The sequence below is a fragment of the Lathamus discolor genome, chromosome 2, assembly GCF_037157495.1.
Source record: "Lathamus discolor isolate bLatDis1 chromosome 2, bLatDis1.hap1, whole genome shotgun sequence".
NCBI lineage: Eukaryota > Metazoa > Chordata > Aves > Psittaciformes > Psittacidae > Lathamus > Lathamus discolor.
The window spans coordinates 24,178,280-24,194,125 of record NC_088885.1 but is presented as its reverse complement, the minus strand read 5'-3'; the positions used below and the strand labels follow the sequence as shown (position 1 = coordinate 24,194,125).

The 15,846-nt window shown below is 39.9% G+C and overlaps 1 protein-coding gene and 1 long non-coding RNA gene across 2 annotated transcripts in view; one reads left to right on the top strand and one right to left on the bottom strand.

Annotated features, from left to right (window-relative positions):
• The first annotated feature begins 1,168 nt into the window (after positions 1 to 1,168).
• The window catches only part of LOC136009112 (uncharacterized), a 54,100-nt gene continuing 39,422 nt past the window's right edge, over positions 1,169 to 15,846 (top strand). The window contains exon 1 of the mRNA XM_065669183.1: positions 1,169 to 1,253. The gene's annotated coding sequence lies outside the window, so the exon portion shown is untranslated. The remainder of the gene's footprint in view (positions 1,254 to 15,846) is intronic.
• The window catches only part of LOC136007809 (uncharacterized), a 56,779-nt gene continuing 44,297 nt past the window's right edge, over positions 3,365 to 15,846 (bottom strand). The window contains exons 3-4 of the long non-coding RNA XR_010609866.1: positions 8,830 to 8,949; positions 3,365 to 5,954 (exon numbers count right to left, since the gene is read on the bottom strand). This is a non-coding gene — a long non-coding RNA (uncharacterized LOC136007809). The remainder of the gene's footprint in view (positions 5,955 to 8,829; positions 8,950 to 15,846) is intronic.

Genomic DNA, 15,846 nt, shown 5'->3' with positions numbered 1-15,846 from the left:
TGTCTCACAGTTTGCCCTGGCTGTGAGCCCTTCAGTCCTTCCCAGGGACTGGATTGTTAGTTTAGATGGACACTGCACTGAGAACTACTCCCAGAATTGCTTGATAGTCTCCTAGGAGAATCAGAGGAGACAAAGGTAGATTAGACTAATGTACAAAATCAGATCCAGGTTACCAGTTCCTATGCTGACTGCAGCAAAGACCTACCTTCCATGTAACTAAACTTGAAGCTGAAACACCAGCAGATTTTTACAACAACCCAGAGCTGTAGCAGGATGTTTCAGTCTCAGAGCTTCTCTCTTCTGTCCTGCCTTTCCCATTGCCATCAGTGCATTCTTTCACCTGCTTTTTCCGGTTCCTGAGATCTCTGTCTCACTGATGCTCTTTCTAGCCTCCCTGATTTCCTGCTGCTGCCACTGCCTGCTCAGCATGGCTTGCTGGGCAGCAGCACCAGCCGGCAGGGTTTGACATACTTGCTTTAGGTTGCTGTGCCCCTTGATGTGTCCCTGCCCATTCTGTATGGGTAACCCTCCATGGCACTTGTGGAAGCTTTTACATGGTATTTCATGTAAATTTTCTTAAAAACAATAAGGATTCAAGAAAAACATCAATCTGTAATCTGAAACACCTATTAGGTCATTGTTTAACTTCTTTCCATACTTAGCTGCTGTGGGCAAGAGAATTTAAAAGGCAAATATGATTATTAGAACTAAATTGCTTTTAATACTTCAGTTAAAGTTTGCTGGTGCCACAGTCATATAATCATTGACGAGGCTTTTCATCACTGAGTTTCTACACAGACAATGTAGAGTAAGTGCTGTCTTGGACTCTAAAAATTTGGATCTCTAGCTGCTGCTTATTGATGAGTTCTGATGTTTGTCCTCTTGGGTGTCAGTGAGAACAATAAGAATCGGCAAAGAACAAATTTATACTGACAGCTCAAGTATTTTTCATTCCCTTCCCCATACCAACCCAGACACAGCTGTCAGCCCAATCATCTAGTACACAGGCTCCCAAAAGTCTTCAGTCACGCAGAACATCCCCTGAAAGTCACAATTCCTTCCATGTGCCGTGACAAATGGTGCCAGCTGTGCTTGTATTGTATGATACAGCTGGAGCACAGAGCCAAGGTCTGCTGCCTTCCTGTTTTCTGCTTACTGCTCACCCACCTCTTAGCAAAGGAAGCCATGTCTTTGAAGGGGCTTCAGTGGCAACCAGAAAGCAGACAGCTTATGGAGGTGATGAAGAGAGCAAGGTACCATTTTGCCTATCCTACATAGACTTAGGCAAAGATGTATATCTGTTATTTCTATTGTTGACTTTAGTGTGTGGTACCTGAAGGGATGAGATGGGTGATAACTCGTTACTTCTGTGGACATGTTTTCTCATGTGTTACATAGAAGTAATAAGTACTAACCCACAGTGTGGATGAGACTTCTCTGTTTGGGCATATAATGCAGACGCTACTCCCCAGGTGGAAAGCACCATACATATGTACGTCCTATTTAGATTACATTTACTTCATGTTTAGATGATATTTAGAGTATGTTTTCTCTAGTATGTTTTCTTCTACATGGCCTTTCAGGTACAAATTCTTTTTGCAGTGCTTGTGTCAGTGACTCTTAAGTAGACATCTGCAGTATCAAATTTGATTCATCTGGGGCATGCTAACATCACGCTTACTGTTTGCAACTCAATGCTAGTCATAGACCAGCAATGTGAGCTTCCAGGTGTGAAAGAAGTGGTGACAACTGAGAGCTGGCAGGTGCTGATAAAACATGTGAGCCAACACATGATAAGCAGGAACCAGTGTGAACTTTGGTTTCAAAGCCTAACGCACGTTTGCAAAGGCTGCATTCGCAGCCCTAGAAAGGAATTAGAGGTTGTTTTGCAGCAGCCACAGAATAATCTTCTGCTATTGTGCTACAAAGGATGCACGCCGCTTTTAGCTTCTGCAAACCAGCTTACCACAGAGACTTCCTTGTGGGCTTACCCCTGCTGTGTTGATACCACTGTACACAGGCAGCTAGGCTGCTCAGTGTATGCAGCTGGTGGGGGCTTTCCTCCTCCTTTTACAGCAGGCAGCTGTTTCTGGCCCTCATCTTCACCACTTTAGGAGATGGGCCCCAAGTTGTGAAGTCTGAACCTTGATCCAAACACAATTTTCTTCAGCAGTCACAGGAGATCTCATCCTAGGTTTGGGGTTTGCTCCCTTCAGATGAAAGCCCAGCTGCAAAGCTTGTCTTCCAACCAAAACTCCATCAAAGCTTTAGGGTCTGGGGTTGTAGTTCTGGTTTAGCTCCATTTCTAGGTATTTTGAAAAACATATATGTAGAAAAGTTAAAGACAGACCTTTGTTCCGTTGAAGTCAGTACAGTTTTGCTTTCTTGACACTAATTTAAAAAAGTCATTTAGATCATAAGTAAGATCAATGCCAACTGGAATTTTCCGGAATTTTCCTACACACCTAATGTTTTGTTGCCCATCAGATATCTTAGATCTGTAGAAATCTCCATTTGTGATTACATTTTATTTCATTAGACACAGGGACTTCTCCATTTAATATTAACTCAAGAAACATGTTCAAAAAAAAGTTCTCGTTTGGTTTGTTCTCATACATTCTAGTAGTTTCTTCTGGGGTGGTGGGTTGTTTTCTCTAACAGATTTAGTGCTGAGATGGGATGATAGATGAGAATTGACTGCCGAGTTATTCTATGGCAATGATTTCTATGTTTCTGCCATCGTGTAAACCCAAGGTCTGACCCAAGCGGGCAAAAGCTGATGGTGCACAGAATGGCTCAGAACACTGGTTGTCCAAAGGAGAGGACAGCAATGTACAGAGAACACAGCACTCCTGAGGCTCACACAGCAGCTTTTAGAACAGTTGTTGCTCTTACCTCTGTGCTGGAAAGGGCTTTGGAAGACATCTTGCTCTAGGAAAAAAAGTATTTTTAAAGCTTATGTTATTAGTTATCTGTATTTGTTTGTAACAGAATTAAAACTGAGTGGGTTGTGCTCACTGAGCAGCACAAAACCAGAAGCTGGCTTGAAATGAAATGAGCTCAACTTAAACATGCGCAGCTTCAGATACATGGTAAGCAATTTATTGGTAACAGAGTGATAAAGATTATTTGTATAAGCAGTCGCTTCTCCAGCCATGTAGGAAGAAACATTATCAATAGCAGTGTGTGGCTGTGGTCACTGTTCAGCAGTCTCGCTGACCTCTGATTACTAACCTAGCACTCCTCCACAGTGCTACACAGTGCTTCCGGGCTGTTGACAGCCCCTGAAATGCACCAGGGTTTCTGTTCAGTCTGTACAAAACTTCATCTTGTTGGACGAAGGAAATGATATATCTGAGTTTTATTTTAGCAGCCTAGTAATGACAGCTGTTTTTTAAGTGCTTAGAAAATCAGCAAGAGCAAAAGGACTCTATCAGACTTTAGAGATCAGAGCAGAGCTCTGGGAAAATCTGCAGTTCCAGCAGCACCTGTCACATCAAGCTACTATGCGTGCAGGTTAGGCTGTGTAAGGAAGGAAAGAAGAATAAATTCATGTGGTTACTTAGGGTCATGCCTCAGTTCTGTTACTTCTCCTACCATGTGAGTACAAGCAAGACACTTAAGATTTCAACACACCAAAAAAAGATTTTGCAAGAAACAAGTTATTAAGTGTTCATGTTGGAAAATTAGACACTTAGAATACTTCTGCATTTATGAAAGGGGTAGGGAGCATTTGTGAAGGGGTCAGCCTTACAGTACCAGTGTTGTGAAGCTCATGTAACTAGGGACACTTTCCAGCTACTGGGAAGTGGCCACAAAATTACCTGGATAAAGTGAAGTCCTTTGTTAGCAAGGCAATGTTTTTGACTCTTTCCACATATCAGCTTTTTTACAAGCAGAAATTCCCTAGCCATAGTGAAATGCTTCAGTCTTATTACAGTGCCTGCACAAGTGAAGCAGATATTTATTGAAGTGATGAGGACTCTCTTTGCCATTCAAGGGACTAATATATTTACCATCTACATGAAGTAGTCCTTAAATAAGAGAAGAATTGAATTCTGCAAGAACTAAGAAGGTTGAGTTATTTCGTCAAGAGAAACAGGAGCACACCTCTGTGTGCCCCTTCCAGAGCCATCAGAACTGGATAACCTCTGCAAAAGAACTGCCAGCACCACAGGGCAGAGGGAGAGGTGACCCTTTTCCAGGCAGTGAAGCTTGTCTTTCAGTTGTGTATTGCCTTTTCTAGGAGAATTAGTGTATCTAAATCTTCTACCACAAAAAGGCTATTCAAGCTGATGGCAATACTTCAGTATGCTACCCATTAATGGAAAAACCTTTCCCATTCTTTAAATTAAAAGAAAACAAAAACCCAAACCCAAACCAACCAGCAAATTTTAAAGTTCTGTGAGCTTCTGGATATTTGAGAACAAGCTGATGTTTAGCTCATTTTATTTTCACAAACTACTTTGTCCTGCCTTTTCATTACATGCATTTTCTTTTCTATACAGTACCTTCCAAATGTGTATTGAAATTCTTAGAATGTAGAATTTCTTTCAGTAAAGTAAGTTCAGGCAGAATAATCTGTAATGGAATTTTTTTAATTAGGTAGAGAATTGTTGGAGTGACTGCCAAGGGAAACAAGAAAAAGTGCCATCCCTTTTTAACTGGGTGGAAAGATGTTGTTGGAGAGTTATGTGCTGAGACTTCATTTGTAGCATAATGTCTTGGCACTGTACAATATTCTGTTTGATTGCTGTAGTAGCAGACTTACCTACAATGGTTTCACAGAGAGATTAAAGCCAGGAAAGCAATTTTTACTGGTGACAACTAGAAAGAAATGGCTCACCAGTGACAATAAGCAGTTCTTCAAGGACTACCAGTTTACACAAGCAGATTAGCAGAGTTAGCAAGACTTTTTGCAGCAATGCCATCTGGCCTTCCTTTGGAGGAGAGTGCTGTACACGTATGACTTGTTCAGATGGAGCACTGCACAAATGCATTGTTTAAAACTGACTGATACTTGAGGTTCATGTTCAAGTTTGAGCACTTTTGCAATTTGTTAGCACAGTGAATTCCACAGGTGACTGGGTCTTCTCTGGGTTGTGGCAAAGAATAAAATATGGGCAGTCAAACTGAAAGGTGTTCATCCTTCTTCCTTGAACAAACCATGCCTTTCTCAGAGGTTCTTGAATTGTAATCAGAACCAAACAGATTAAATCCGTGTCTTCAGAGAGAGATCTGTGAATTTATTTACCTTTGCTAATATCAATCTACATTGGACAATCAGGGCTCAGTGTGAATCTTTCTGGAAAGGGTGAAGGCATTAGTGCTCCTTCAGCACAACTAGCAAGGTGCTGCTTTTAATACTAAAGCAAAATACTAAACCTTTCCCCAGGGCCTGTAACTACTTTACTGTTATTTACTCCAGGTGATTTTAGAATTTCTAATGTCAGTGATCCTAAATTACTGAAGTCTTACTGGGTAGCAAGAACTTTCACACTGGGAGTGTAAGCAATTCATATTGCTCAGCTGATCAGGAATGTTGTTTTCCTTCAGTGTGAGCTGTAGCCTTTGGATCCATGTGACACCCCTGAGAAATGACTCCTCTGTGTTGCTGTTGCACAAAGGAAGGAAAACAGGGAAGCAACAAATATAGCAGATTTCCCTGATCTGAGGAAGTTGCAGAATAAACATTCTTCATGATTTCCCTAAGAGGATGTGTTGGATCAACCAGCTTAGCCCTATATTCCCCATGAGTTCCACTTGTCCATAATATTAGAAAGGACTGGGATTTGGTAAAGACCTTTTATACATATAGGAAATACATATTTTGGGTGCTTCAAAAGGAAAACATCTTCCACTGAAATCTTGAAAAAATATTTAGAATTTTCTCAAGTGTTGATCTTTCTGGTTTTGCTACCAGTCCTCTTTGCTCTGCACACTCCATTTTGCCCCTAAAATGATTGAATGGAGGAATAATTAGAAAACCACCAAAGTTTAATTTCAGACTGCTCTTAAGTATTTTCTTCAGATTTGAATGAAAAAAAAAAAAAACCACAGACATAATTTTCAAAATAACTGAACTTTCTCATTAAAGAAAACATGCAATTTATATTTTCATTAACTTTTGGGGGTTTTAGAAGTACTGGCAGTAACTGTTGGGACTGTTATTACTATCCTGCTATGAGGAACAGAGTGGCTTTTGTGACAAGGTTCTGAAGATTAATTAGAACAGCTGGAGATAGGAAGAATGACATAGATAACTGTAAACAACTTGCCACATTAGCTTGTTTTCCTATGTTATTTTTCTTGTTGAGGTTTTCCACATCCAATAAAAGTGATCATATGTAAATGAAAAGTATGGCCAATGGTCAGATTTGAAGTCCCCACAAAGCATTGGAGCTGCTGTATATTCGCCCCTGCAGAGAATGAAGAACAGTGGCACTTCCTTGCTCTCTTCAGAGCTTTCTCATCGATCACCAGTTTGATGTGTTCATCTGGTGGAGTTCAGTTGAATACACAGAACCAAAACATTGACAGTCATAAATACACACATACATATCTTCTACCAGCTTCCACGTTAGTGAACTAACTACATTCATCAGATATTCAGTTTAGACTGTGAGGTTGTCCCAAAGCATAACAAGTCTTTGTCTTCCCAGTGTATATCCCTTAGCCAGGTATGAATGTAGCCAGAATGGTGATGGAAAGAGAAACTGGGGGATTGCTTTACAGGTACATTACTCTCTTGCTATACAAGCAACCAAGGTAACAACCCCTGATTGGTGTGAATGAGCTTTTAATCTTCTCCATATAAATCTGTGTTAGCCACAAATTTACAGCTGGCTTTGTGTCATGTGAATTCCAGACAGATTTATTCCTTGGTTTAATTCAAAGCAGCTCCCTGTTTCCCAGCTGGTGCTACACAACTTGGGCTCAAGCATGCCTCCAAATTCTGAGTCTGGTCCATACAGCTAGGTAAAACTTTTGGTCATGAGCCTTATAAATCTACAAGGTATTCTAAAATGTGAAAGGATGGAGGCAAGCCTGTTTGCCCACAAATTTTGCTTGTGGTGGGAATACTGACTCAGGCATGATTTCTACTTTAAAGACCAAAGGCCTTTTTGCTATGCAATTTACATACTCTTGCATGCTTTTTGAAGTCTTGACCTCAGTGCAGTAAGTCTGCTTATCCTCACTTCCATCTAAGCCTTCTGCATCAACATTTACTGCCCTTCTTTTCCAAAGAAAAATGTGCATTTTTTATGAAGTATTCCTTTTAGTTTAGTTTGCTTTCATTCACATTCTTTATTATCTTATGAAAACTACCCTCTCTACAGTGGTTTGACCTGTACGCCCTTGAAATAATCCTAAATATTAAACTATTTCACTGTTTTAGAAGCAAGCTCTAAATACTACTTTCTTCCACTCTCCTGTGTTTTCATACTAAATGAAACAGTTACCTTTACTTGACTAATTCCAACATTTTTGTTATTACATCAGAACAGAGTATCTTAACAACCTCAAATCAAGTTTGAAGCAACAGAGAACATCTCAGTATGTAAGCATTTTCAAACAAACTGTATTCCACAGATAGCAAGTGAATAAACCACATGAACTGACTTTTGCCCTCAGGAGGTCTCACTCATGTAACTTTAGAACTCAGATTGTTTTAAAACTCAGAGTACTTGAAAACCATTATAGCCTTCCTTGAAATAAAAGTAACCAAACCTGGAAAGAGCCTGAAGGTGGAAAAAATAGCTATCAAGACTCAAATCCTAAACAGAGCAAGGTACTATCTGAATACCTTCCACAGGATATCAAAACCAATGGCAAAGTCCTTGGTTGCCTCGACGGGATTCTTTGCATACGCACTGTAGGATCAACATTCATTAAGTTTTTTTTTTTGTTTTTTTTTTGTTTTTTTTTTTTTTGTGTGGGAGGAAGCTGGGAGAAGGGAAGAAAGGGCTATGGAATAAAACCAGCTGTTGAATTATGTCGTCTATGGTAATAAGCTCCACCTCTCCACCTACCCAATCATATAGAAAAAACTGTAATATTTCATGAAGAGGACCAGAATCCAGCAGAGCATTCCACAGCAGGTTTACCATGGCAAGAGGTGCAGACATAGCAAAGTAGAAACAGATTCATATTGTGAGTAGTTCTCACATTTTTTTTCTGAACTTCATGATCTAAAGCACATCAGGGGTATGCAGCTGTCCCTGACATTTCTTCAGTTGCTTTGAAGATTATGGCCAAACCTGTAAGCAGGTACTGAAAGTGGAAGCCTGCTGAGGGACTTGAGTTCAGACATATGTTGCTAAAAGCACTTTATACTATGGAAAAAGTCAGGAGTCACCTTCTGTGTCCATTCGCAGGTTTTGGATTCCACTTTTGTTACAGGAGTTCAGTCTGGAGGTGACAACTATGAATCACTGGGGTGAGATGCCCATCTACAAGGAAATGACAGAGCTTCCTAGTGCACTGATGGTGAGAGAAAGAATTTCTGGGAATTGCTGCAAATTTGGTCATCCGAGTCTAGTGAGGAGTCAGTATAACTTTAATGAATAAGGGCTGTATATCTTTGACTAAAGGTGGTGACAATATTTTGGGCACCTCTTCAGAGTGTTTCCCTTTTCAGCCAGACACACTTTGATCTTGCCTGGATTCAGCCTGAGCTGAGTTCTTCATCGAGATAGTTCGTAGTAGGCCTTTTGACATGGTATAAGTGATGGTTGTTGCTTTGCTTGATAGTGGGTGTACAGGAAGACAAACAAGACAAGGTAAACTTGGGTGGACAGACTTCACAGTAACTGTGAGGTAACTTACATTAAGGCAGAATTCTCTTCTAGGTATTTCACTAGCATCCTTGCAAAATCTACAGCCATGCCATGTACTATGAACGTTTAAGAAAAAGGTGCCAACCGCTGTATCCTAGTGGGAGCTCACCTGCAAGACAAAAATGAAGCAGAATTGGGCTCATTAATTGGCAGAGCCTCCTAGTGGAGACCTTCTGCGTAACGCCTCATGGCACAAAATACATCAGAAAATACCCTCTGCTTTAGTATAGCATAGTATGCCTGCCCTGTGTTGTTGGTAGGTTTCTAACCGTTGTGCTAGCTAAAAGAAGCTTTTCCCCACGCTTCTGTCCTGTATAAATATGCATGCAAAACACTGCAGTACAAGCTTGCCTTTTAGAAGGGTTGAGCATCTCATACAAATGACCAGATTTTCAAAGCCCTCAGCACCCATGCAGGAATCAGAAAGAAGTTCTCTGAACTGAATAAAACAAAACCCACTTTGGCAACCATGAAATCAATAGAAATCTTGGACAATCGGTGACTGAAATGGCCCAAAAGGACTGAGCTCCACGAATGTGTCCTTGCACGGGGCTGCCAAGTCCTTCCAGGACACATCCTTCATTGCTGCGGCCCCATACTTAGGTATGACAAAAGCACCACTAGATGCATTTAGCTATTTATATGATATTGATGAAATCTGATTGTAAATCTGAGACTGCTGTCTGCTCAGCGTTCCTGCTTTCTGAGTGCTTGGTTGCTGTTCTTTGTTTCTCCCTAACATACCTGCCACTGAGGTCAAGAGCAGTTTATTGTTAGAGGTGGCCACAGAGAATGTACCTACAGAAGATGATGAGTTGAGCACCCATAGTGCAAAGCTGCTTCATACTGAATCAAAGAAGTAAGATCAGGGTTTAAGGACAACTAAATATATGTTGGCTGGTATTTCTCTGCATGATACTATTGCTGAGAAGATGCATGTGAAATACATATGAGTGTTCAAGAGCATTAAATAAACACTTATTTTGCTTAAGCTGAAGATTTGCAGACTGAAAATAGTGTCCCTTTTGTGTGAGGAAAAATGGTCAAGGTTAGAATGGTTCAAGAAAATCCACACAAACTCAGGTTATTGCAGTCTCAGGTTATTTCAGGGAGCAAGTCCCTGAAAAATATGAGCCTAAAATTACTACACTGAGTGCACTTGTTTACTACTTAATTTTCTATTCCTGCCGTTCATCCATATTCTTCAAACTTGCAGTCCCAGGACAGTCAGTGTTTGCTGCTCAAGAGACTGCTCATTCTACAGTGCATGTAAGCAGTATTCTCTGTGAGACTTAGAAGTATGCTGGAAAATGCAAGTTGTGTGTTCAGTTGTTTGGTGGGCTGAAAGGTAGTCAATGGCTGCCATGTGCTTCCAGTTTTGGACATTTTCTTTCTGTCTTTGTTTCACAGACTGGAATTACTGGATCCAAATAGGTATCTACACTTCCTGGGTTCTTAAAGAACAATTTAATTCCTAAAGCTGAGATATCCAACTCCTAAGACAAAGAGATTTGCTTTTATTTATGGACATCTTTTTTGCAAATATTAGATAGTATAAATTGGAAACCAGAACTACACCATATCAATAGTTTCTTTTACTTGGTTTTAAAGACATACGTAGGCAAGAAAGAGAGAGAGACAGGAGACTGGAAAGATGATGGGGACTTTTAAATAGTTGTTAAATTTCCAGAATTCCTTTCCTGGTAAGACTGAAATCTCACAGCTGCTGCCCTTTTGCTTGTATGACATTTCTCCATCTGTGTGGAAATGCTGCAAAACCATTTTGTGACCTGTCATTGAAAATATTTTGACTCAACAATCACTGACATTGAAGTTCCTGCTGAATGGTGTTGCTTAACGCTGGTGTAAGAATGTATAAAAACCCACTGTTGATTCTTAATCATTGTATTTGGAACTGAAATACTTAGGATGCTTTTTCCAGCAAAGTTGCATTCTTTATCCTTTCAAGAGTTTTGAAACTGGTTTTTCATATCTCCTTTATGCCTTAAAGCCTTAGTTAAGGAAAGTGTTAAAAGGCAGTTTAGGGGGAGCCTTCCTCCTTCACTGGAAACTGATTTTTGGCCTTGTACTATGGGCAGGGATATAAACCCTGCAAATCAGAAAGAATTTTTTTGAAGCAACTGAGAAAATGAAGATGGAGGAGAAGGAAAAGTGGTCTAAGAGAGCTGTGTGGCTGGAAAAGCCTGGGAAAGCAATACAAAGAAATGATTCAGGTTGATTTAGAAATGCTTCCTCTGATGGTTCAGGGTTCTTTTGAAGGATGTCTCAATTATCAAACCCTGCAAAGAGACACAATTCAGTCATTCCTCAGACAGGGCTGACTGACTGATGGCCACCTGGAAAGTGGGGAGACGCTCTATGATGACAGCAAGTAGCTGCTGAGCATGGTGTGGGACAGAGGCAGACTCACTCTCACTTCAGCTCTCCATGTGGCCATGGGAAGACACCAAAAATCTTTTCTAATGTTTCCTTCTTTTTTTTTTTTTTCCCTCCTTTCTTTCCTTAAGCACTTTTTGCTTCATAACCAGTTATGCTAAAAAATAAATAAATTGTTCTTTCTCATTTACTGTTAGGGTGGTGAGGCACTTGAACGGGTTGCCCAGGGAAGCTGTGAATGATCCATCCCTGGCAGTGTTCAAGGCCAGGTTGGACAGAGCCTTGGGTGACATGGCTTAGTGTGAGTTGTCCCTGCCCATGGCAGGGGAGTTGGAACTAGATGATCTCAACCCTAACTGTTCTATGATTCTATGATTCTATGATTCTATGATTCTATGATTCTTGCCCTGTGTTAGCACAGGTTAAAAGATCCAAACTCCCAGACTCTATGGCAAAAACATGTATCGTAGTCCTTGACAGTGCTTGACAAAACAGTGGTTAATACTTCACAATTACACAAAAAAAGGGGAAAAAAAAAAAAGGAAAACTAGAAGGAAGCAACTAGAAGGAAGCCTGACTACTTGTCTCCACAGCCAAGTGCTTGTTTTCTACCAACTTGTGTTACTGCTGCAGAAGATCAGCCTATGACGTAAAAATATTGTTTCTCTTCATAGTCAGTGTTCAGGGCATAAGTATTGGTTAGAGAGATCAAGAGGGACTCCTGTTGCACACACAAATACAAGAACAGCATTATACACCTGGCTAAGTGTACTGCAGTGTTCATTAACATATATCTTAAAATGTTTTCTGTCTGAAGGCAAGAAACTAGGTTAAAATGAATGGATATTTTGGAGAGGAAAATAAGCAAAACTACTGCTGGTAACAACTGCCCCAGTCTGACTTTACAAAGATATTGAGGAGGGGATACAAAATTTGTCAAAATAACTGATTTTCAGACAATTATTTTTTTACCTCATTAAGAATGTCTTTAAGAAACACCATTCAACCCTCTCAGAAAAATGGTGCTGCCTGACTTTCATTTCCTGTAAGAAAGGACTCCCAAGGGTCAGTTCTTTTGACTCCTTCCAGTAAAACTTGCACATATAAGAAAATCCCAGGGTGACAGAGTCCAGACTGACAAAGCATATTCTATTCCTTGGCTTAATTTCTTAGAAACACATGACACTTTCTGTAATTTGTTTCATAATCTGGTAGTTAAAGTCAAATATTTACCCCCCCCAAAAAAAGAAAAAAGGCAGCCAAATTTGTGGGAGAATTACACTGAATTCATTGGGGTTTCTGAAGGTATTAGTGGGTGTAGAATTAGTCTGTTTCTACCATTTTCAAAGCCCTGTTTATTTGAAGTAGTGCTGAGCTTCACAGTTATTCTAGAGGCTCTGTATGGAGTTAGGGTCAATAAAAAAGGTATCAGAATCTGACCTGGTGGTACTCTTGTTCAGTCTTTCAGACTTGCCACCAATACTCCTACGTGGGCTGTATTTTCTCTGAAACTTGTGGGAAAAGAGAAACAGGGTTATCAGAGGCTAGGAAGTGAAAATCACAAACTGAGAAATAAGAATTTAGTGCTACAAGTGGAATAGAATCTTGCATTTCCCTCTGTCAAGCCTCCTATGAAAAAACATGGTGAGGTAAACCAGGATATGATTCAAATATGGGTAATAATTTAACTATCTTTCTTCAACATCCCAGTGGTAAATGTGGTTTGTCAATGGATAAAGCCTGATGTGGCACAATGACTTACTCATCTTTCTATAACTCTCAAGTATTGGAAATTGATACTATGCAAAAATTTTTCAAGTGGAACAATGGCTGGAGCTTCCCAGGAAATCTATATGCCAGAGAGGAGCCATTTGACAGGCTGCCTTGTGCCTGCACAGTGTATTTGTCACAGAGAATGTTTTTCAGGAGCAAGAGGGGCTGAAAGGAAAAAAATTCAGTTACCTAAACACAGTCAACAAATGCAGTTTAGATGTCCTAGAGTATCTAAGACATGCCTGTATGACAGAGGCCCTATGAGAGATTTCAAGACAGACAAGTGAAGGCCTTGGGGAATAGCCTAAGGCATTGAAATGTCTCTGGACAGCTATGTTTAGGTGAGTGAATCCCACCTTCACACTCAAATGAAGCAATGGAAGGGAGGGATCTGGTGAGCAGAGAGACTTTTGAGATGGAAAGACAAGTCCTAGAGAAGACAGACAGGGTATACCCACAACAGTGTCTTCTAGAAAACCCACAGGATTAAGCAGCTTATTATAGGAAAGAAAAGAGAAGATAGCAGTGGAGATGAAGAGGAGAAAAAAGAGAAGAACTTTGTTTTAATTATTCAATCTAGAGCAAAGAGCAAAACCAGGCATTAGAAAAACCTGTCCTGGAAAGGACATATGAAGGGTGAGGAGCAAAGGGAGAAGGTGGATCTAATTCAGAGAAATATGTACAATCCACCAAGTTCAAAAGAGATGAAGTAATACACCCTACTCCGTCAAAATAGTTTCAAGTACTTTCTAAACATATTTCCTTGAAAATGACAAATCACTGGTTTCTATAGCATGCTTTCTTGAATCTTTTCCTAAATATTCCATAAGATTTCAGAAACCCTTAATTTCTTTTTGTCACTTCCATGCCACAGCTAACATCTTCTCAGAAAACGAAATTAAAAGGACATGAACCTGATAGCTTTTAGTATAAAGAAACCACACAGAAGGGAAATGGACAATATTTTTAGTTTCATATTTTCCCCTGAACAAACCCAGTGGGTAAAATTCTCACAGGATTTCTCTCTCTGAAATAAAGACAATCGCAGTGCTGTAATTAAGACAGAAAGATTACCAGTTGCTTCTAATTACATTTTGATTTCTTCTGGGGTGTTTTGTGGTTCATATTTCTTTGAAAGCTATTCACCAGAATGAGCATGAATAGCTGCAATCCTGTCTTGGTGATGTGGGTTAGGAAATACTATCATTTGAGCTGATTAAGTGTGCACAATCCACTTGCCTTTATCTCATTACACTGTAACACAGAATACACTGCACACAGTGGAAAACACACAGTCCGCATGCGTACTTGTATAGTACTTGATAACTAGAGACATCGTGCTTGCCTAGTGGTCACCTGGGATTAATTTCCATGTTGCACAATACATATCATTTTAATAGACCTCATAAAACTGGGATTAAGATTTCAACTCTATATTAAGGTACGTGACATATTTCCATCTGTTTTAAAAATGATACAGAGAAGATAGTTTTCTTAGGAGAAAATGTAGGGCACAATTTACATTACAAAACCCTCCTTATCTAGGCAATATGGTATTTTGCTCAGTGCTCTGTGTCATGAAGCAACAACCTATCTTAAGGTTTGCATTAGGATGTAATTTTCTTTCCCCAGAAATAGAAATTAAAACTTGCCTAGTAAAAATACATCAGAATCCAGGACATGTTGCACCTCTAAGAGAGAAGGTTGTACTGATGGTATCTCATTTCTTCATGAGATAGTGGTTTCCAGCTCAATTTAGATTTAAACAGAAGCATGGAGGTGCTACCTTTTATAGATCTCTCTTTTATGACATTGCTTCTAGCTCTAGACCACATAGAATGTGTGCCATTTTTGGCTTTCCTGCCTTTCTTGCTGATCTCTGTTGTGGACTACTGCAGCTCTTAGATCTATTCTTAGTAAATGAAATGACACAGAATGAAGTTCTATTATGCACTGCATGTTTCCTATATGAATAACAGAAAAAGACAAACTCCTGATAGACTCCATATCCCTTATGCCATTCTTATGCCTGGTTTGCTGAAGTGATAGGGACTACTTAAATATTAACAATCTTTAGAGCCTTTTCAAATGCCAAGACTGCTTTGCCTAAGGACAGAAATTATACAAAAACATTTTCTTAATGAAATAAAATACTTTAAAAGCCTGATTGAGTGCCACATAGATTAAGGTCAGGTTTTCCTCCAGTGAACTGCACTAAAAAGCTCAAAGCCTCAGTAATGCCCAGCCTGCCTCTCTTAGACTGGGTCAGTTGCCATGGCATCTGCATAGCTCTTTGAAAAGGACCAAAAGCCAATATAAGCTGCATCTGAGTCAGCACAGTGCCTGACCTAACAAAAATATTGTTGCCTAAACCTGGGCACTCCTAGTTGGTTTTACATGAAGCATACTAGTTTAAGTCAGATGATAACACTACCAAGGCAAGATGGTACATGCCATAGTTATGAGCAATAAAATAGTTCATTTTGCCATCGAGCTTGTCAAGGGATTAGAAGGTGCCTATGTGTCACAACACCATGTGTCAGAGAAGCTGCAACTAAAGACAAAAAAATACACCAATGCTCAAACAAGCACCTAGTACTCAAAGGATCCCACAGCCTTTTTTTATATTGGGCAAGGGTTAAAACTTCAGTTTTGGCCTTTTTCTGGTGTTTCCAAAAATACAAAGATAGGAAGCATAGGTTTGCTAGGAAGGAAGGAGATTTCAGAGACTGTGGTCACATGATTAGTGCTGATGTGACACATCTACCTCCAGTCAAATGATGGAGAGATACCTGTTCAAGAGAGGATCATTTTCACCTCCAAAGGGACATCTGGG